This window comes from Ranitomeya imitator, chromosome 2 (assembly GCF_032444005.1).
Source record: "Ranitomeya imitator isolate aRanImi1 chromosome 2, aRanImi1.pri, whole genome shotgun sequence".
Taxonomy (NCBI): Eukaryota; Metazoa; Chordata; class Amphibia; order Anura; family Dendrobatidae; genus Ranitomeya; species Ranitomeya imitator.
The window spans coordinates 377,247,573-377,266,540 of record NC_091283.1 but is presented as its reverse complement, the minus strand read 5'-3'; the positions used below and the strand labels follow the sequence as shown (position 1 = coordinate 377,266,540).

Genomic DNA, 18,968 nt, shown 5'->3' with positions numbered 1-18,968 from the left:
AAAATATGCGTGCAAAAACTGCAGTGTAAAGTGCTAACAGACAAATATTTTAAAGTTGATATGGCATTTAGTAAGATGTCATAAAAAAGTATAGTGCAAAGAAAAAGTGCAATGTGCAATATGCAAGGACCATAAAGGTTGTGATTGGCACAAAAATTGCATAAACCACGGAATGCAGGGTTAACAGCAGTGTATAGCTAATTTTAAGTTATGCACAAAATCGCAGAATGTGAACATACAATGCTATAAGGTCCTAATGCTGTCCTAAGACAGAGAAAGAGCTATCACTGCCCGGCCATGATATAAGCCAAGTGCCGGTATAAGAGCCCACAATGGGGGAATTAACAGTAGTGTATGGCTAATTTGTGCAAACAAATCGCAGAATATGAACATACCAAACTTTAAAATCCTAATGCTGTCCAAAAGACAGGAGAAGAACAGCCACCGCCCGGCCACAATATAAGCCAAATGCCGGTATAAGAGCCTACAATAGGAGGGGAATGTATGCTGTATTTAGTTTACCTGTAATAGTGGGTCAGCCTGGTCCCAGAGAGGCGCACCCCGACGCGCGTTTCGGAACTCGGTCCTTCGTCAGGTCAGCATACATTCCCCTCCTATTGTAGGCTCTTATACCGGCATTTGGCTTATATTGTGGCCGGGCGGTGGCTGTTCTTCTCCTGTCTTTTGGACAGCATTAGGATTTTAAAGTTTGGTATGTTCATATTCTGCGATTTGTTTGCACAAATTAGCCATACACTACTGTTAATTCCCCCATTGTGGGCTCTTATACCGGCACTTGGCTTATATCATGGCCGGGCAGTGATAGCTCTTTCTCTGTCTTAGGACAGCATTAGGACCTTATAGCATTGTATGTTCACATTCTGCGATTTTGTGCATAACTTAAAATTAGCTATACACTGCTGTTAACCCTGCATTCCGTGGTTTATGCAATTTTTGTGCCAATCACAACCTTTATGGTCCTTGCATATTGCACATTGCACTTTTCTTTGCACTATACTTTTTTATGACATCTTACTAAATGCCATATCAACTTTAAAATATTTGTCTGTTAGCACTTTACACTGCAGTTTTTGCACGCATATTTTTGCTTTTTTGATCAAGTACTCTTTTCTATGCTTTGCACAATTATTGAATATCCATGAGAGGAATATGTAATTTTCTGGCCACTTGTTTTTAATTATTTATAAATTGTCCGGGGGTGTATGTACCTGTTTTTACATATTTTTTTATATATATCCTTTGGGTCAGCCTATACCATTCTGTATTGATTTTAATTATTAATTATATTGTCCCTTGTGCGCACATTTTCTTTTGATATTTTTTTACTATTGTTAACATTTGCCAATCTGATATAATAAAGATAATTCTTGTACCTTATCCCTGTCTGGTGATTCTTCTTGGATTATTCCATGTCGGCTGTGGTTGCTTTTGTCTGGTACGTTGGTGTTTCCTACACTCCTTGTTCCACAGGACACTAGTCATTGATATTAATATATATAGTCTGTATTATTTTTATTATTCTTTATATCAGTGCCCGTATTTGGTATTTTGTGACTGGTGTACTTGTGGTTTTTTCATTCCATATGCAACTAGTCTGCAATCTTCATAGCTTGACAAGGAGGGAGCCGATCATGTTCGCTCAACTATGGAACACACGGCTATGTGAACATAAGTGGGGTGGTTTGGCAGAGTCTATTTGGGAACTGGTGATCACCCGAGTACATTTTTTGTGGTACACACAGTTGGTACTAAAATGGACATTGGAATAGTTTAAATATTTTTTTATTGAAAACATTAAAAAAAAAAAAGGGAGCAGTTTTTATAAAGGAAAGGTACAATAAAGTATGTTTATTCAAAACACAACACAGTAGAAAATCTAGGTACATTACAAAATTGAAAGAACATTACATTAGGCACCTAGTTACATTTAATGGACACAATAGTGTTAAAATCTTTAAATGTCAGTATTTTCTTTGATTTTAAGCACAATAAATGTATTGTAAAGGTACCTTCACACTCGGCAACTTTGCAACGAGAACAACAACGATCCGTGACGTTGCAGCGTCCTGGATAGCGATCTCGTTGTGTTTGACACGCAGCAGCGATCTGGATCCCGCTGGTCGGAGCTAGAAGTCCAGAACTTTATTTAGTTGCTGATGACCCGCTGTCATCGCTGGATCGGCGTGTGTGACGCCGATCCAGCGACGTGTTCACTTGTAACCAGGATAAACATCGGGTTACTAAGTGCAGGGCCGCGCTTAGTAACCCGATATTTACCCTGGCTACCATTGTAAAAGTAAAAACCAGTACATACTCACATTCTGATGTCTGTCACGTCCACCGGCGTCCACAGGGTTAAAACTGCTTTCGGCAGGAGCGCTGCTATGCACGCGCTGCTGCCGAGAGCTTCCCCTGCACTGACTGTCAGCGCCGGCCGTAAAGCAGAGCACAGCAGTGATGTCGCCGCTGTTACTGCCAGCGCTGACACATTGCCTGAAAGCAGTTTTAACGCTGTGGACTCCGGGGGACGTGACAGACATCAGAATGTGAGTATGTAATGTTTTTTTTTTTTTTTTACTTTTAAAATGGTAACCAGGGTAAATATCGGGTTACTAAGCGCGGCCCTGCACTTAGTAACCCGATGTTTACCCTGGTTACCCGGGTGCTGCAGTGGGACTTCGGCATCGTTGAAGACAGTTTCAACGATGCCGAAGTCGTTCCCCTGATCGTTGGTCGCTGGAGAGAGCTGTCTGTGTGACAGCTACCCGGCGACCACACAACGACTTACCAACGATCAAGGCCAGGTCGTATCACTGGTCGTGATCGTTGGTAAGTCGCTTAGTGTAACGGTACCTTAAGTTAAAAGCAGGATAAAGTATAACTGTTAAACATAAACACTACACCATTTGATCTTGCCATGACACACGGCCAACATCAGAAACAAAATAGGAAGCAAATTGATCCCTCATCTGCCCAATTTCAACAGTTGTCCTCAGAGGATGATCTTGGTAATCGGGCAATGGGTTTGATATGGGTTCATCTAGTTCCACGTTGAGTCTCTCTTTAGCAATAATATAATTGTGAAGAACCTCACAAGCCTTCACCACCTTATCCACTGTCTCAAATTTCAGATTAATGGCGGATCCTAAAATACGCCATTTGGAGACCAGGATGCCAAAGGCGCACCCCACAGTTCTTCTGGCCCTGGACAGTCTATAATTAAAAACACTTTTGGCGTGGTCCAAGCCCCGACTGGAGTATGGTTTCAGTAGGTTGGCACACATTTGAAATGCCTCATCCCCAACCACAACAAATGGCATTGCCGGGCCTTCGGTGTTGGGAAGAGGTCGTGGCTGGGGGAAATTAAAATTGTTCCCATATAACCATCGGCCCATATCTGACTCTTTAAATGTCCACGAGTCATTTGTCTGGACAAACGCTCCAATATCCACGGCGATAAACCTGCAGTCCACACCTGCAATTGCCATGAGCACGGTGGAGAAGTATTTTTTGTAATTAAAGAACGGAGATCCAGTTTTTGCAGGCTTTGTAATCCTAATGTGCTTCCCATCCACAGCTCCAATGCAGTTCGGGAAAGAACAAACTTGTTAAAAAATTTTTGGTGTTGGCCTCCCATAATTCAGTAGTAGGGAGGGGTAAAAATTCATCACGGAGATTGTCTCACAAAGCACGGCATGTGTCGGCAACAATTCCGGAAAGCGTGGAGACTCCAATCCTAAATTGGAAATGCAGGGATCTTAAAGTCTCTCCGGTAGCCAGGAAACTGACAAAAAGATAAATTAAAAAATTTAATTAAGTGCATTGAAAAAAAAAAAAAAATTAAAAAAAAAATTACATTGCTGAACATATCACAGGCGTTCACATTGCAAGATAACGTACCGTAGAGTCACCAGCAGCCGTTCCTCTGCAGAAATTGATATCCGTAGCTGTGTGTCCTGCCTGGTAATGGCTCCTTCCACCAGATGCAGCAGATAGCGGAAGCGGTCTTGTGACATCCTGGTATATTCAAAATATTTTTCCAGATTGTCATTCAGCTCACCAAATAAGCAATGGTAGGCTCCACGGCTCTCCCGGACTTCAAGTATTGGGTGTAGCCAAAAGCGCCGATGACTCCTTCTCCGCTTTTCTCTTTTCCTTTGTTCATGAAAGGCAATAGCATAAGCATTAGCCAAGGCAAAATCCAACTCCATATTCATGTACATACTCTTCATGGGATGCTGCATCTTGATGCTGTAACCACAAGCAAAATGGGAGGAATTCATCTCTGCCAGGGTATATATACACAAATTCCATTACACCCACCCTCTTCTATCCATTGGTGGTCTTTATCTAGTGTCTAGACAGTAAATTGGGGCTTTTTTCCTGCAATTGGGTAAAGAATGACATCATTGTATGACGACGCATGTGTCATAAAACGCAGCGTTTTTTTTACAAAAAACGCAAGGCAAATTAAAAAAACGCAGCGTTTTTCGACGCATGCATTCAACGCGTGCGTCAAAATATGCTGCGTTTTCAGTGCGTCATGCATTGTGTCGACGACGCTGCGCCCAAAGACGCAAATGTGAACCTAGCCTAACTCAGTCACCCAATAACCAGAGTTAGATTTAACTGCATATGTTAAGTAATCTGTATTTTTCATTCGTAAGAAGATGGCAGGCCCCGGACCGGACCGTGACGCCCATCAGACCGGACCACAGCGGGACCGCCCCTGGGAGAGTATAATATAACCTCTTTTTCTTATCTTTCAGGTTAAATTGGGGGCTTATCTACAGCATTACAGAATGCTGTAGATAAGACCCTGATGCCGGTGGCCTTAGCTCACCTTCGATTTTGGGGGTGACAGGTTCCCTTTAACAAACCCTTGTCTTTCTTTATCTCATTTGTCCACATATAACAAGGAAAATTATTTATTTGTGACAAACTGAACTGTATCAGGAGGATTTTCAGATTTCTTGTGCCTGTTGATGTAATATTTATACTTCCTTCCTTTTTTTGAGAGTTTTCACATTTTCCCCAATACAATATAAACCGATTTTCAGCATGCACACAAGATGAAAAGAATGCAGAAACAACTTATTTTTCTGACATAACTTGGAAACAAATCTTGTCAGCGCTTACTGGTGTCACCAGGTCATGGATCGTGTGAACATTCTCAACTCTGGCATGTAATGAGGTATAATTATGGAAACATGAATAATTAATGACTTTAACCTGCCCAGGTAGACACATTACCTTAGAAACAACATGTAAGCATGACTAAATGTCTGATTGTTTAGTGTTTGTGCCATCAAATGCAAAATATGTGTCCTGTAATTGATAATATAGCAATTGTGTTTGACTAACAGGAATTCCCAGAACAGTTATAGGAACCAGGGTTTCTTCTCTTCCCGTCAACCATTGTTCTATTCCCATTTCTATGTTAATGTGATGTGATTGACACTGGGGATATCTAGAAGATATTTTCCAGTTAGACATGATAAAAGTCCATATCATAGTGATAAACACTCCATCTCGTAATAAAGATTTAGATTAGAACTGATTGATTTGGAAAGGAGTAGATGGTTGAAACCTTGTCTACTGCTGACCATCCATTTCACATTCACATCTTTACCAATGTTGCGTTTTAAGTAAAAAATAACTACAAACAATGTAAAGTCCAGAATCCTAAGGAGATGGATTATCTACAGAAAAAATAAAATTCTTATTCAACCATCTCACATTACCGGATTCACCTCTGTGTATAACATTTATTGGACCATTTGAAAAACTTCCCAAAATAATCTATCTTTGGTCCATGTCAGAGATTCTGAAGGGAATTCTAACCTTGTGTTGCATTTTAATAATAAAGGAGACATATTTTTTTTGACTATGTACTGCTTTTGGGGTAACCCTTACTTCTGGAGCTATAGTATTTGTTACTGTAAAAACTACAGATACCTGTACTTGTACTGGTTCTCTGTAAGTTCCATGCTTTTACCCAATCTTCATCTCCTTCTGTAACAGAAAGTAATGAAGGATCCAAAATGTTCCAAAAAAGTTGTGTCGCTAACCAAATATCTATTTTGGATCTTCCATCTTTCCGTTTTGTGATCATATCCTTTGTAATATCACCCGACCACACAGCTTTTTCTTCACCCTTTATCTCTATATTCCAGTATAACACATCTGAAGGATTACATTCCCATGTGCCTGTCTTATTATTGTGTACATAATCTCCTTGTAACTGTATAAACCCAGCCTTAGGTCCTGTGGTAGCATGTAATATTATGTCAGTGTCATGTATGAAGTGCAGCTCAATACAGCATTTTACACCAAAGCCCATGCAAATGTTTCCAGTAATATTTACTGAATCGTCCAGTATTTCTCTATCTTTTAGGTTTTGTAGACTTGATCCTCTTGGTTTCTGTGAATGTAGAGTTCTTTTGAAAGGTTAATTCATTTTACTAGTATTCGTTCCATGATGTAAAATATCTTCTGCATAGATCACAGTTGAAATAGTACAAAGTAGCAGAAATTTAATTCCCATCAGATAGTAGCTTTTCCTGGGAAATGTCGTCTTCTCCTGAAGGATTGGTGTTGATTCCCTTCCATCAAGGCCATGGTGTTTCGTATTCCAGCTCTTATTGGAATCCATTTCTTCCTAAAAAGAAATGCAGTATCATTATTTTGCAATACACAATTTGCATTGATCAACATGTACCCACACTCTTTGTTGTCTGCGGGTATTTTTAACCACATTAGATGCTTGTTGTACAAGAATCATACCTTGTCCCAAGGTTTCTATGATCTCAAAGGGACCTTCCCAATTACTTTCCCAAGGTCCACTCTGGACTCTTTGATCATCACCTGAGCACCTTTCTTGAATTTGGATTCATATGGTGGCTCCATTCTCTGCATTCTTGATGCAACATGTGGAAGAAGAGTTTTCCGGCAACAATTGCAACCATTTGGATCTTGCAACAGCATCTTTTTGAGGTGTGAACAAAAATGGTTCATGTGGAAAATGGCAATTTTTCTTCCTGTCATTAGTTCAAAAGGAGTAAATTGAGTTGTGGAAGAAGTTGTTCCTCTCACACTCAACAGTACAAAAGGTACTGCAACAACCCAAGTATTGCCTTTGTCCAATAACATCTTGGCAATTCTGGATTTTATTGTTCTATTCATCCTTTCCACAATACCAGCAGACTGTGGAAGGTAAAGTACATACAATTGTTGTTGTACCCCTAGAATAGTACAAACTGCTTGCATGATTTTTCCTGTAAAGTGACTTCCTCGATCAGAGGAGATCATTCTTGGGATCCCCAAGTACAAAAGACATGATTAACTAATGCTCTAGCTGTAGACAAAGAATCATCTTTCCTGACAGGTAAAATTTCAACCCATTTAGAAAAAAAACATTTACTACCACCAATGCATACCTGAGACCATTTTTACGTGATGGTAACGGTCTAATGTAGTCGATTTGTAATATGGACCATGGACCATCTGCAGGTGCGGTTCGGAGTAGTGGCTGTTTCTGTCCTTTTGGTCTTGGATTAATTTGGGCACAAATGAGACATAATTGCACAATACTTTATACAGTCTCTTCCATCTTTTCCCAGTAAAATATCTCTCTGAGAATGCCTAATAATTTCTGTTGACCCATGATTATATTTTGTGAACTCAACCTGTAGAACTTTTGGTACAACAGGACGCAACTCCCTGTTTAAGTCATGGCACAAAACCCCATTTTCCCAAACAAAGGGAGATTTTGGATCAACCCGGGAAGCAACAAGAGATGTGTCTTTTTCTTGTTCTTCCACAAAAGAAGGGATATGCGTGTCTGTTCTTTAAACTGCTAAAATCTCTAAAGTTTCAGGGTGAAACACTTCTTCTCCTGTCAGGGCTGCCTCTTTGCATCAAATTTTTTATGGGCAGGGACTTTGACAATAGCAAAACCATTAGGGTTTTTGATGCCATCACAAAAATTGTTTTCAGTGTGTCACTATGTACAAGGGTCTTATTAGAAGAATCTACATAGCCTCTTTTTTCCCAACCTGCAAATAATCTGTCAGTGATCTAACAACATAGGCGCTATCACTGTAGATTACAATGGGACACTGATCATCAGCTTCGTTCAGCTGTAGTACCATTTTTATCACTTCTAGCTCTGCCCTTTGAGCTGAAAAATTACACAGTAATTTGTGTTTTACAACCTGTGATCTTTTGGGATAAATAATGGCATATCATGAATAGTAGTGCCCATCTGAATAAAATCTGGAACCATCTACAAAAATTGGTTCATCTGTTGCCTCTGGGTTCCGTCTGAAAAGCAATGGACTAGGATCATGAAAAGACTAAACAATCATGAGTTTGTCCTTCATATTGCATCAACTGAGGAAGAACATATTTGGCCTTATAATCTACCTCAATTTGTTTTGGAGACAATGACAATAACCAATGAGCAAATCTCTGTGACACACCTGGGATATTATTCTCAAAGAAGTTTTAGTGTAGAATGAGGAGTTTGAAAAGTGATTTTGTTGAACCCAACAATGTGTCTTGCACAGGTCTCAAACCCTCTTTCAACAGGTGAGAGAAGCTTAGAAAAATAGCCCAAAATTCTCCACTCTTCTCCCTACAACTGTAGCAGCACAGCAGACACAGATGTCTCTGATGTGTGCACTTGCAAAGCAAATGGAGCCGAAGGATCTACTGTGGACAAAGCAGGTGACTTTTGTAAATTCATTTTCAATTGTTTAAATGAAGTTTGTTGTTCATCACCCCAAGGACCAAAATAATCACTATTTTCACCTTTTAAAAGATCATACAAGGGTCTGGCCTTGTCTGCACAATTGTCAATGAAGTCCCTTGAATAGTTCTTACCCTAAGACCCAAGAAATGTCACAATGCCTTCTATGATGTTGGAATTGGTAGAGAAGCAATTGCCTCTATTCTTTCCTGCAGTAGCTGTCTTTTTCCTGGACTCAACAACACTCCCAAAAACCTGACCTTGGTTTGCATCAATTAGACCTTTTCTGGTCTAGAAAATCTAGATAATACCTTTTGCAACGCCTGATGGAAAACACTAGGTGACAAATGTGCTCCTTGAAGTAACCTACAAAACAGATATTGTTCATCCAAGAAAGTAAATGCAAACTTGTACTGACAACTCTTTTCAAGAGGTCAGTGCTCAGTCAGAAGGCTAATGAATAGATTTAAAAAAACTGACCGTCACATCCAAACATAGACTAAGTGTGAACAGGTGCTGAACCTAGAGTCACCAACTCATATACAGTCAATTAAATAAGGCAGCACACTGTAGCGCTAAAACATGCAAACATGAAAATTGAACTGCATTACTGCACTAGAAATATGAAAAAATGAGAGCGTTTAGCGCATAAATTGGCCAATTCATGTGTACCTGGTAGCCACATTAGGGCATCTCTCGTATACCAGGTCCTAAACTTTTTTGAAATCTGTATTCATTATCCTTCTGACTGAGCACTCCGCATCTTAGCCACAGGTGTTTTAATCGCAGCAGGCCCATGACTCCTCCACAGAGAGAGAGAAATTTAGTCTAAGAGGTTTCACAGGTACCCATTCAGATGAAGACGTTTATTCTCAGCAAGGAAAGGAAAGTTTAGGACCTGGTATATGAGAGATGCCCTAATGTGGCTACCAGCTACCCATGAATCGGCCAATTTACGCGCTAAACGCTCTCATTTTTTCATATTTCTAGTGCAGTAATGCAGTTCAATTTTCATGTTTGCATGTTTTAGCACTACAGTGTGCTGCCTTATTTATTTGATAGAATCAATTGATTCTGGAGGCAATTTATACTGACGTTGTGGTGGAAGATCTCGCCCATCCACATTTACAACAACATCCTTCATTGTAACAACCTCATTCCTGAACAGAGCCCAAAGAAAAGGAAAAAGCTGTACAGTTTCTGTCAATAACTCATCACCACCAGTTTCAGGCCACAAACGATCTGTTGACACAACATAATTTAAGCAAATACTTCCAACATGGCTATAATCACTAGGGTCAATGACTTCAGGTTTACAACCATTAGAATCTTTCCAGATCACTTGATTTCCTAGATCGACTACCCAACTGAATTTCTGCACAAAATCTGTGCCAAGTATATTTTCAGAATCACGACCATAGCAAATGTCAATTCCTGTTTTGAAAGAACTAGGTATTTCCAACGTCACATTGGTAACCAAGGTTGCTGTAGTTCCACCTTTCCACTAAAACCAACAATAGTACAAACTGGTGAATCTGGTTGTAGCTTCAAATCAAGATTTGTAACACGTAATTGAGCTCCTGTATCAATAAGAAATACAACATTCTGTCCTGCTAAATTTCCATTGATAAATGGTCTTTCACAGTCATCCAATGCAACGAGTCACAAATTCCAATGAATGGGGTGTAGGAGTAGTCTGTGATTGTCAGAAGATGGATGAGATGGGAGAAGACCAATGTCCTTATTAAAAGCACTTGAAATTCTGTCCCTGGACTGTCTCCTTCACAGTCATCTCTCTGATCTGTCTGATTAATGGTGCATACGGTGATTGCGTTTGTCTGTTGTAAATTGTGAGTGAGAGCAGAAGAATGTAATGGAGGTGCGGAAGGGTTGGTGGATGATTTTGGCATGAGTCCATTTTCCCTTCCAAGCTTACCTGTTCCTTGTGTACCTGCCTCTGAGTCTGCTCTCAAGAATTTTCAGCACTGCCATTTTAAGTGTCCAGGTATACCACAAAAATAACAATGGATATTGTTCCTTTGTGTAGTATTTTTACCTCTATGATCAATGTAATCTCTGTTCTTGGATGTTCCTGTGGGTCTAGGTTTCAGCTGACTTCTTTCTCATGAACTACAGATATTTTAGTCAATAAAAACTGTTGCTTCTTGTAATGATGGCTGAGCACTAGCCAACTGCTCTGAGGCAGGATCTAAATATTTGAACTTTTTTACAAAAAAATCTGATCATGGACGTTGGCTTCGCATGAGGCCTAAGATCCATCACCATCCTAAAGGCCTGTTCAAATTTTACAAAAAATGCAAATGGGTCATCATTAATATTAGTTCGTACATTTTCCAGAACATCAATTGTAGGAGTGGCTTCACCGGTTGTAAACAATATTGATTGTTCTTCAAAAAGAACCTGAAGACCCACCTCTTCCGACAAGCCTACAACCTGCAGTAACCACCGATCGACCAAACCACTGCATGACCAGCTCTATCCTCACCTACTGTATTCTCACCCATCCCTTGTAGATTGTGAGCCTTCGCGGGCAGGGTCCTCACTCCTCCTGTACCAGTTATGACTTGTATTGTTTAAGATTATTGTACTTGTTTTTATTATGTAAGTGCAGCGCCCCAGAGACCTGGTCGTTGCAGTATGGCACTCTGCCGCTAAGGAGAGAGGTGGTACGTCTGATGGCACTAAGGAGTTCTCCTGACCAGGTATCGCCAGAACACATTACACTTCACACTCCGGCCACTAGGGGGAGAAAGCATTAAGCTACTTACTGGTAGCGGCATTTTTCGGAGGCCCATGACAGCACACGAGAGAGGGGATCCGCCCTTAAGGAACAGGAAACCTACAGATACAAAAGGGCGGCACCTCTCCCCATGCATCAGTTGTATTTCAGAGCCTGAGAGGACTGCCGCGGTTAGTGGTACACAAATATACATTATATACATTATATACATTTTGAAACAAAATAACCCATTATTGTAATAAGACACCATACGTGAGATTTACATATTACGCTATATACATATCAGGAAGTGCTACCCCCACGTGATTAGGGAGGGAACTAAGGGTGCTGTCATGGGCCTCCGAAAAATGCCGCTACCAGTAAGTAGCTTAATGCTTTATTCAGACTCCCATGACAGCACACGAGAGATTTACAGAGATGTAAGCTACCTTAGGGAGGGACTATAGATTGTAGCACCCTTAACCCAAAGGAAAGATCAGAGGAGGACCCCAAATCCAACCGATAGTGTTTAAAGAAAGTGGAAGGGGATGACCATGTGGCCGCCTTACATATCTGCTCCACTGACACTCCAGATCTTTCCGCCCAGGATGACGCCATGCCCCGGGTGGAATGTGCCTTTAGATTCTGCGGAGCTGGCCCCCCACCTGCTGTATAAGCTAGAGAAATAGTTTCCCTAATCCATTTAGCCAGTAAATATTTTGATACTCTAAACCCTTTCCTTGGACCTTGGAAGGAAAGAAGCAGTGCCCCATCTTTCTTCCAATTATCAGTAGCTGAAATATACTGAAGAAGAGATCTCCAGACGTCTAACGTATGAAGCTCCTGCTCTTTAGGATTAGAGGGATTAGGAATAAAGGACGGCAGAACTATCTCCTGTGATCTATGGAAACGTGTCGCCACCTTTGGTAGATATGCTGGGTCTGGTCTAAGGACTACTCTGTCTGACAAGATTTCAGTGTATGGAGGAGCTCTGGAAAGCGCCTGTATATCCCCTATCCTGCGAGCTGAGGTTATGGCAATCAGGAAGGCTGTTATGAGTGTCAACATTTTGATCGAGGCCTCCTGCAGAGGTTCAAAGGGGGGTTTAGTGAGAGAGGACAGAACTAAATTTAAATCCCATGGAACGGTTCTGTCTTTATGCAGTGGTGTAGATCTACTAACTGCCTTCATAAACCTCGCTATCCAGTAGTTATTAGCTATATTACAGGAAAACAGGGCACCCAAAGCTGAGACCTGTACTCTAAGGGTACTAGGAGAGAGTTTTAACTCGAACCCCTTTTGTAGGAACTCTAAGATTTGTTGTATTGGCACCCCGTCTTGGATATTAAATTTTGAACAAGTCAAGAACTTTCTCCAAGTCCTAGAGTAGATTCTCGTAGTTATTTGCTTTCTACTCTTTAGGAGTGTCTCTACTAAGTTTGGAGAGAAGCCTTTCCCCACTAATAGTGACCGTTCAAACTCCATGCCGTTAAATGGAGCGCCGCCACTTGTGGATGGGAGATCGGTCCCTGAGAAAGCAAGTTCGGGATCTCTGGCAGTACCCAGGGGACCGCTACGGACATTGTCTTGAGCCAGGCAAACCAGGTTCTTCTGGGCCAAAAGGGGGCGATAAGGATGACTTTCGCTCGATCCTCCCTGATTTTCCTCACCACCAGAGGTATCAGGTTCAGTGGTGGGAAAGCATAGGCCAGTGGAAAATCCCATTTTATCAGAAACGCGTCCACCGCCAGGGGATTCTCCCTGGGATTTAGGGAGCAAAAGAGTTTTACTTTTCTGTTGTTTCTGGTGGCGAATAGATCCACCACTGGTTGACCCCATCTGCGGACGATAAGTTTGAAAATGTCCTCGTTGAGAGACCATTCTCCCTGTTTTAACACATTTCGGCTGAGGAAATCTGCTGCCACATTTTCTTTTCCTTTGATGTGAAGAGCTGTCAAAGATAGAAAATTGAGCTCTGCCACCTGGAACAACCGACCCGTGATCTGCATTAAAGTTTCGGAACAAGTTCCCCCTTGCCGGTTTATGTAAGCGACCGCCACTCTGTTGTCCGACAGAATTCTGACGTGCTGGCCCTGCAGATATATGAGGAATTTTTTAACAGCCAATTCAACCGCCAACAACTCCCTTTGGTTTGATGAGAATGTTGTGAAGGGTTCCCACTGTCCCTGGACCACCATGTCCCCCATATAGGCTCCCCACCCTGAAGAGCTGGCATCTGTGGTTATCACGTGGGTGACATCTACCATCCAGGGAACCCCTGCTGATAGATTCCGTTTATCTAGCCACCACCTAAGGGAATTCAATGTTATCGGCCCCAACGTCAATTTTCCATTCAATGCGCCTCCTAAGGCTCTGTCATGGAACAGGACTTCTTTTTGTAGGGACCTGGTGTGGAACTGAGCCCACTTAACTGCTGGAATGCAAGATGTGAGTGACCCAAGTAGAGACATTGCTTGCCTAAGTGTCATGGAAGGTGTATTGATTGCTCTTAATACAAAACTCTGAATTTGGTCTATTTTCTCCATAGGGAGGAGACACTGCTGTGTCCCTGAATTCAACATTAACCCTAGGAATTTTTGAACATTTAGGGGCTGTAATTTCGATTTTTCAAAGTTTATGATCCAACCCAACTGTTCTAGTTTGGTTCTAGCAATCTCCCATTGTGACAGACAATAATCTACCGAGTTACCTACAATGAGGAAATCGTCTAAGTAGGGGACTATAAGGATATTTGACTCTCTTAAATGCGCCATGACTTCCGCAATTATTTTAGTAAACACCCTAGGTGCCGAGGTGATCCCAAAGGGGAGCGCTCTGAATTGAAAATGTTGAATCCTACCCCCCATTAGTATCGCTACCCTCAGGTATCGTTGGAAATCAGCATGAATGGGTACATGATAGTAGGCATCTTTCAAATCCACTACTACCATGAAACAGTTGTTGAAAAGCATCTTTATTGCCGAATTAATGGACTCCATTTTGAAAGTATGTTTCACCAAAAACTTATTGAGACCCTTAAGATTTATAATGGTCCTGTAAGATTTATCAGGCTTCTGGATTAGGAACAGGGGAGAGTAAAACCCTTTCCCTGCCTGAGAATACGGCACTTCTACCAAAACATTTTTGGAGCAAAGAGTCCTCACTTCTTCTTCTAGGGCGAATTGTTCAGTGGGAGATGAGCGCCAGGGTGTTAAACTAAATTTGTCCTGTGGAATATGAACAAATTCCAGCTTGAGACCATGGGAAACAGTGTCTTTTATCCAAACGCTGTTTGTAATTTTCGACCACTTTGCCGAGAATTGCAATAGTCTCCCTCCCACTGGAATTGCCAGTCATTGGTCTTGTTTTTTGTTTTCCGTTTGGTTACGGCGAAACATGAGACCTGTACCTCGTTTTCGCCTATCCTCCCATCTGGGACGATCTCTCCCTGGTGAAAAGGTGCGCTTTCCTCCCCGGTTGAACCTTCTTTTGTTGAAGGGACGACGGTATGGATTGAACAGGTTGGGAAACTTTTTCTTATCTCCTGCTTTCTCCAGGAGTTCATCCAGGGTAGGCCCAAACAAATACTCGCCTTTACAAGGGATAGCGCAGAGCTTTGTTTTTGCCTGCATATCCCCCGGCCAGCATTTCAGCCATAGGGCTCTCCTTGCAGCATTAGAAAGTCCTGCTGCTCTAGCTGCCAATTTTACGGAGTCAATTGAGGCGTCCGATAAAAAAGCCGCCCCCTCCTGGATTACAGGTAATGCTGCGAGTATGGACTCTCTAGAGGCCCCTTGTTTTAATTGGGTCTCTAACTGGTCTAGCCAGACCATCATTGACCTTGCCGTGCAGGTTGAAGCTACCGCAGGTCTTAAGGAGCCAGCTGCCATTTCCCAGGTCCCCTTTAGGAAGGTATCTACTTTCCTATCCAGGGGGTCTTTAAGCGTTCCCATATCCTCAAATGGGAGAGAAGATCGTTTCGCAACCTTGGCAATTGCTGCATCCAGCTTTGGTGCTTTCTCCCAGTTACCTACTGCTGGGTCATCAAAAGGGTACCGACGTTTTTGCGCAGGTGGTAAGGAGCCTTTTCTCTCCGGTTTTCTCCACTCCCTATTAATAAGATCCTGTATTTTCTCATTTAAAGGAAACACTCTGCGCTTTTTCTGCTCCAATCCACTGAACATCATTTGTTCTTTGGATAGTTGAGGCTTGGGTTCCGATATACCCATTGTGCCTCTGACCGCCTTTACCAATTTGTCTATTCTTTCTATGGGTAGGCAAAACCGAGCAGCGTCTTCTTCCGAAGAGGAGGATGATGCTGCTGAATCGTCCGATTCTTCAGACTTGTCCTTTTCCACAGATGAATCAGATGCCCACTCAGTTCTCTGCCTAGAACCTCCTGACTGTGAAAGGTTTTTAAAGGACTCCTTAACCTCCATTCTAATCATCTCTTTGAGACTGGCCGTAATAGAGGAGGATTCTTCGGCTACCTACGGGGATAAGTAAGGTAGACTAGAGTGTAAATCTACATGCTATACCCCCTCCCCTCCTTCCAGAACCTCACCGTCTGCTGGATACAGGGGTCACATAGTTTTTTAGGGTGTGAGTCAGGCAAGGGAACCCCGCAGATGGCACATTCCCTATGCTTCGCCTTACTGACGTTTTTCCTTCCCTGCATAAGACATATGAGGGGAGACTAGTCACTAAGTGAACTTTCTCGAAGATCACTTACCAGTGGCTGTTCACACCCAGAAATACCGAAGCACGAGGGGGATCCTTTTTGGCTGATCCTCCAGACCCCTGTCTGGAGGAGCTTCTGCGGCCCGAACCATCGCTCCTCTTTTCATGTTCCTTCTCCTTGGGTTTCTGGGATGCTTGTTCCAGCAGCACCACCTGCTGATCCTGATCTGAATCCATTTTTAGTAAATTGGAGCCAGAACCCGGGAACATGCCGCTGGAGCCGCCTTATAAAGCCCCTCCTTCGGTCAGCGCACCTTGCCCAGCTTGCTCGTTTAATTTTCCCGCCTTCCCGCAGCTGTGGGGGATCAATCGTCGCTCAGGAGGGATTGCGGCATGATCTCCGGTGGGCGCCGCCATCTTGGAGCCCCTGCGCATGCGCAGGAGCTCACCGACCCGGAAGTCGTCGCCGGCTCCGCCCCCCGACGTCACCACAGCTTACAGCGCTCCTGTCAGCGCTGCAGCCATCGTGGAACGCCGAGGCCGGCCAGCTACGTTCCGATCGGCGCCCCCTAGACGCTGCCGCGCCCCCCCTGCACAGAGAGACCCACAGCACACGGGAAGAGCGACTTACCATATGCTGGCCCCGGAGACAGGACACCCCCTGGCGACCGCTCCACGCTGTCTAGTCACCGCCGTGCCGCCCTGCCAGGGCCACCGTGACTACTTCAGGTACCCGCACCGGCCGAAGTGGGAGACCCCCTCGCCACCAGAATCGGTCCGGCCGGCCTGGACTCCTGTAGATTCTATAGGCATCCAGTCCCTTCAGGAACAGGAAACCAACTGATGCATGGGGAGAGGTGCCGCCCTTTTGTATCTGTAGGTTTCCTGTTCCTTAAGGGCGGATCCCCTCTCTCGTGTGCTGTCATGGGAGTCCGAATAAAAAGGCTTTATTTATTGGGCCACTCCTCACACTGGTAAAACTAGGGGCTGGGGAGGAAGTTAGTCAGAAGCTGACTGGGTTGGAACCAGGCAACATCCCGTGGCAGGGGGTGTTGCAGGGAGAAGGCACAGGGGGGTCCCTGTCAGGCGTGGGAACCTGGCAGGTGCCTAGCGAACAGAACAGAACGTAACGGAACTGCGCCTGCACACTTGCGGCGGTGTCCAGGAGAGTGACACAAAGGGAAGGATATTGTGGAACAGTGTAAACGAGATCAGCACAAAGGAGAACCAGTAAGAGTCGTGCCGAGAGAGAGGCAACATCTTACTGAGGCGCGTAGTCGGTGGCCGGATCACCGTAGGAGTAACTGACTTCAGGCCTTACTTTAAATTCCGCTGGACAGTTAATTATTATTTTGTCTACTAACTACACCTACGAAGACATAGGGGGCAACGCGTGGAGAGGGGCGTCTCTAGGGTCTCGGAAGAGCTCCGAGCCTTCCCATCAAATGGGTGGCGTCCTAGCCATAACATATCTGGGGGACGTTAGAAACTAGTAACATCTGGAACCAAAGAACGAGAAAGAGAGAAAGCTGTAGAGAACGAACGAACGAGAACAGCAGTTGTGAGGACTATTCCGAATGCTCAGCAGGGTAGGACTAAAACACACAGGCGCTATTGGTAGGCAACGATTTCCATCTGCGAAGAAAACTCTGGATGTGCCCATCGGACCGGCCGGTCTCTGATAGCCCGGTTGAACGTGCTCTGGACTGAGGATCTGAAGCCTTCAGTAAAGAGGTAAAGAGACTGCAACCCTGTGTCCTCGTTATTTACTGCGCCTCACACCATCACTATCCACCTTACTGGGAAGCCCTGGGGACATACTTCACCTGTGGGAAGGTATACCATCCAGCTGCCATTCCATCACCCCAGCGGACCCCACAGCAGCGTCGGTCACCCTGACCGAACACCACAGGTGGCGTCACGAACCTCTGACAGACTGCATTATTACCTTTACTGGACGCCCCTTAGCAGGGTCGCGGACCGGGTCTAGCCACCGTGACCGCCTCAGAACCGAAGCAGAGAGGCCCGGTACCGAAACGCGTGGCCCTGTGTCTGGGGGCGCTCCAACTACCCCCCTCACATGTAAAGCACCATGGAATAAATGGCGCTATAACAATAAATAATAATAATAATAGTCTAAGTCTGTCTTCTTTTGTGCTATGCGTCAATTTATCATCATTTAATCTGGGTGTGGTCTGTAACCTTGTTCCCATATGTGAGGGTAACCATACTTTGAATATCTTATATTTTTGTTCATCATTAAGATTGAACTTATCTGTGTTTGATTAAAAAATGTCCGCACTATAAAAGGCATCCATCTTGTCATTGAAGTTTGGAATGTCTTTTACAATTTTCATTAACTGATCATGTACTTTCAGATTAATGCGTGCAGCTCTGTCATGGAATTTTTTCTGTTGTAGTTCATCTGCTTGTAAATCTTCTACTGAAACAGCTGGATTTTGTGTGTCTGGTACAAATGATGCAGCGGCATTGTCTTCCTGTTTGTTTGATCGTGTAACAACAGAAGCTTTTTTATCTTGGTGCAATTTGGACAATAATTCTGCTCGAGTATCAATTTGATCTTCCAATTGTTCATTATGCTCTGACAATATCAAACAATTTGGACAATCGAAGTAAACCCCGTCAGACTCTTGTGTGTTACCTTGTGTGTCAGTATGACCAATGTCTTGTGTGATAGTACATGCTTTATGTGTTTGTGTTTCAGTTTTCTCAAAGACTAAATTATTGTACACTCGGACCATGTGCATTCCATTT

At 43.3% G+C, this 18,968-nt stretch overlaps 1 protein-coding gene across 1 annotated transcript in view; it reads right to left on the bottom strand.

The window, feature by feature from the left end:
• Window positions 1–1,787: 1,787 nt before the first annotated feature.
• LOC138664029 (zinc finger protein 182-like) overlaps window positions 1,788–18,968 on the bottom strand; it is an 82,192-nt gene continuing 65,011 nt past the window's right edge. Inside the window, exons 8-10 of the mRNA XM_069750436.1 lie at window positions 6,808–7,061; window positions 3,922–6,682; window positions 1,788–3,805 (exon numbers count right to left, since the gene is read on the bottom strand). The gene's annotated coding sequence lies outside the window, so the exon portion shown is untranslated. The remainder of the gene's footprint in view (window positions 3,806–3,921; window positions 6,683–6,807; window positions 7,062–18,968) is intronic.